At 35.7% G+C, this 4582-nt stretch overlaps 1 pseudogene; it reads right to left on the reverse strand.

Moving 5' to 3' along the window:
- Positions 1-2093: 2093 nt before the first annotated feature.
- Positions 2094-2896, reverse strand: LOC101416254 (ATP synthase F(0) complex subunit B1, mitochondrial pseudogene; annotated as a pseudogene).
- Positions 2897-4582: the final 1686 nt, after the last annotated feature.

The following is a 4582-nucleotide window of genomic DNA, read 5'->3' on the forward strand; positions in this document are numbered from 1 at the left end:
AAAAAGACCTTGAATAAAAGGGGGAAATGGTAAAGACAAATGAGTTTACATGGCTAAGACACTTCAAAATGAGTCAGGAGGTCATCAGTGGTGTTGTGCCTATGCAGGTCTCAGCAGGATCTCAGAGATAGCCAAAGTACATACAACCTCAGGTAATGGTGCTTCTGAGGTCAATGGAGACAACTTGGTTCTATGGTCATGGCAGATGGCTCCAGATTTCAGTGCCTTGCCAGTGGGCCCTACTTTGGAATTTGTGCTCCTGAGTGTGAAGGAGTTGCACTCAGATATGACTTTTCAACACATGCCTCTTCTGTCCCTTTCATTGTACCTGTGGTTTACATTGGGGTTTGTGTATGCCCAGGAGACTTGAATCTCTGGGTCATTCATGTGCCAGATAAGCCCTAAGCCTCAGGGTTTTATCAACACCTACTCTCCAGTTCATTGGACTTACTCAGGTCAGCTGACAGGGAGGTGAGGATGGCCAACAAACATACCAGGGAACAGAGAGAATCTACACCTGTGGGCATGAGAGACCTATCCACCAGCCATGTGGGTTTGAAGCCCCTCTCAATTGAAAGGTGGAGTGAGCATCACTATCCCAGGGTCCTCAGGATGGAGGAATAAAATATGGATTAGAGTGGACTTACTGGTTTCTACTATGATTATTGTAACTCTAACATATGAAGAAATTATATCATTGATGGGAAGACAGTGGCCACAGGAGTTGCTGAAGGAAGGGAGAGGAAAAAGAAGGTGTGATATGGGGGCATTTTTGAGACTTGGAGTTTTCTTGAATGACGTTGCATGGACAGATGAAGGACATTATATATCCTACCACAACCTACTGAATGGAATGGGAGAGAGTATAAACTACAAGGTATACTATAATCCATGCTGTGTAGAAGTGATTCAAAATGTATTCATCAATTGCAGTGAGTGTATCACACTAATGAAAAAAGTTGTTGTTGTGGGAAAAGTGAGAGGTGTGGGGAGTGGAGCATATAGGAACTTCATATATTTTTTAATGTAACGTTTTGAGTGATCTATGTACCTTTTAAAAATAAATAAAAAATATATTTTAAAAAAGAGATCAATAAACAGATATGCATGGCATATGGGGAAATTTCCTCTGCAGTATGCCTGCATTGCTTTACAAATGGAGAGTAAATGTTATGTTAGCAATAAAAAAAATTTAAAAAATAAATAAACCTTGCTTTTAATTGAGGAGGACTGGAAAGAGAGATATTTTTGAATACTTCATTTTTTTATAACTTTTTTATTCATACTCTTCAATTAAAATAATCTATCCAAATCAGTAATGATTTAGCATGACTACTGTTGAACAAGATTTTGAGTTTTTCTGCCTCATAAAATTATGAGTTGTACTTCATTCCAATAAGATGTGAAGAATTCCCAAATAAGAAAAAAGAATCATGGTCTAAAGAGAAATTAAATAACTAAACCAATAATTTATTTCATTCTTAGAGATTATGTCCAATAGTTAAAGCTATATGAAAATTGGAATTATGTTATGATTAATTTCTATTATATTTGAATTATTATTTATATTTATGAAGATTTATTGCTGTGCTATTTTTAATAATTGAGTATATTAAATCTAACCTGGGCTTGCATTCTCTTTTAAAATTTGTAATTTCTTTCAATCTATTTATTTTACAATTTTACAATAAATGATTTTTAACAACTAATAAAAAGCCTTGATTATATACTTTGGATAGATCATATGGTATGTGAATATATCTCAAAAAACCTGCTCAATAAACACTGAAAAATAAATATTTTCATTTGAAACCACTCTATATCATGGTCTCAATTACTGCTACTCAGTCATATTCTAGATAAGTACCTCAAAAGCAGTGAATAACAGGGGAAAGTTGATTGTATATGTCAGGTAAGCCAGGCCTGGCTTCATGGGCAGGATGCATACAATTGGACAGGGTCCAATGCTTAATAGGATCCTGTGATTTGTTCAACGCTCTTATCACTACCTTGAAATTCTTAACAGTTTGTGTCCAAGGGGCTTTGCAGTTTTTTGTTTGTTTGTTTTGTTTTGTTTTTCCCCCACTGGCCCAATAGATTGTTTTACTGGAATATATACATTTATAGAACTGGCTGTGCTTGAGCCTTCTTTGCAAGCAGCTTTAGATCTACAATGCACTTGGCAATTGTCTCCTTTTCTTGCTGTGCAGAGATGCATTGCACCACGTGCTTCTCCACCCAGTTTATCATGTGCTCTTGCTCCTTTCAACTCATCACGTTCTGAACAGATATTTGGTAGTCTAGGTGATTCTTTTCCTCCTTGTAAACTCTAAGCAGCTGTTCCCGGTGAGTAAACTCCAGGGACATAGCAATGTTATTCGTCTGGACATCGAAAAAGTAATGGCGCTTCTGCACCAGTGCCTGCTGTGATTTCTCAAAGTCACTTGCACCTTGGATGTTTATGATGGAAGTCTGCTTCACCTCTTCTAATTGGGCAATTTTTTGCTCATTGAGTTTATCAGCAAATTGTCCAATAGAGGCACCATATTTTTTAATTACATAGATGAGCAACCCTACTGTTGCTACGGTAGAGATAGTCTCTGGAGAAATCACATATATTTCTTGGGATAGAAAATACAAGATAAGCCCAGTTCCAAGCATGTAGGGTCCTGTGACACCAGTTTCAGGATAAAGGAATTGGAAGAATTCCTCAGGGATCAACCCATGGCGAACTTTTCCTCCATGTCCAGGAAGAGGCGGTACAGGGGCAAATCTTGGCTGCCCAGTATGAAAGATTCTTGTTGCCTGTAATACCCCTGGACTTAGGAGGGCTGCGTTCTTCAGAGACGGGGCCGCTCTGGCGGTGGCAGAATGTACCCCTCGGGACAGCATGGTCAGCGAGCGTCCAGGCAGCCGTCTTAGAGTCCCTGGTGACCCCGAAGGGAAAGCCTGTCACGGGCAGCCAGGACCTTGCAGTTTTATTTTGCGCAGGGCCCTGAAAATTTTAGCCATTCCTAGGTAAAGCAATATATTTTCATGGTTTTGTCTTTTAATTACTGTAATGGTCCATCAATGTTCATAATTAAATCCTCAGAAATTTGATTGCTTCACACTGGAAATGGACATAATGGGTATTCATTAACTACTTATAGATCATGGTGATCCATTGATGAAATCATGCTGATAGTAATTTTTAAATAAGTAACAAGTACCACAGATACTTTGATAAAGAAAGTCTTCTGAAAATTCAGAAGTCTGATGTCCCCTGAAGGATTAGGAAATTCTGTAATGTGATTCCAATGAAATATGCATTATGAAGAGAAATATTAATTGCTTCATTGTGCATCCTTATTGCTAAGAAGGAAGAAAAAATGCTTATTAAGACTATTGAAATATTGAAGTAACATAAATCTTATTTGGGTATTTTGAATTGACCTATTTATTAAGGTAGTTGCAAACCTACTTACCTTGAGTGAGCTCCAGCAAAAAAAGAAAGTTTCCACAGTTGGTCCAGACTGCAAAGCAAGTTGGACCTTAGAGCACCCTGTATTCGGTGGTGCTTAATCTATGGGTAATTAATATGCTGTATAAAGTCTACAGCAAGCTTTTGGAGTAAATACAGCTTTGTTCAACAAGTAATTACCATCAGTTTGGGAAACAACTCTTGATTTGGTACTAATCGAAACTAAACACTTAACCAATTGAATCAAGTGACCATAATGCCTGACCTAATTAACAAGTCATAAAATTGATAGTTGTTGGCACATTCCGTCTTCACACAAAAGAGACATAGTTGAGATTAGACACTGAATATAAAAATAGATTGAATGAATAAGTGGTTTATAAAAATAGATTGAATGAATAAGCAGTTTATATTCCCAAAGCAATTACTTTTGTGGTCCGAACAGATGTTGTTAATGTAATCCATGTGTCTGATCAGGTAGTTAAACATATGAATGTGATGAGAGGAAAATGAAGGACATGAAAAGATCAAAACTGAACTCTGAAGAAGCAAAATACAATATTTGTATGGGATTAAGTGCAAATTAAGTACACTACAGCTTAATTAAATAAACTACAGATTATTGCACTTGAATATATGACAGTATTAAATACTCCAGTAAAATACAAGTAAAAATAGTTCCAAAAATGATTATAACAGTAATTTGTAAGAAAATATAAATGATCTAATGTATGAAATTGGAGTCTCATATGAGAGGAGGTGGGAAAGAGGGGAAAAAAAAAATGTTTGAAGACATAATGACCAATTTTTTTTCGGATTTGATGAAAACTATAATCTCACAGAATAAACAAATTTAATTAATAAATTCTAATTATTAATAAAATAACCCAAATTATATAATAATCACAGGGATCAAATAAATTATACAAACACAATCTAAGCATAGTAAGAGAAAAGACATAAATTGTGTAGTGGGGGAAAAATAATTACATAAGAATTTGGGTAAGAATCTATGGAAGTCAGGAGGAAATTGAGGAACAACTTTAAAATACTTATATATATAAATATATATAAATTTAAAATCTATCTACAACGATGATATCATTCAAAAATAAAAGT

The sequence above is a fragment of the Dasypus novemcinctus genome, chromosome 2, assembly GCF_030445035.2.
Source record: "Dasypus novemcinctus isolate mDasNov1 chromosome 2, mDasNov1.1.hap2, whole genome shotgun sequence".
NCBI classification, from domain to species: Eukaryota; Metazoa; Chordata; class Mammalia; order Cingulata; family Dasypodidae; genus Dasypus; species Dasypus novemcinctus.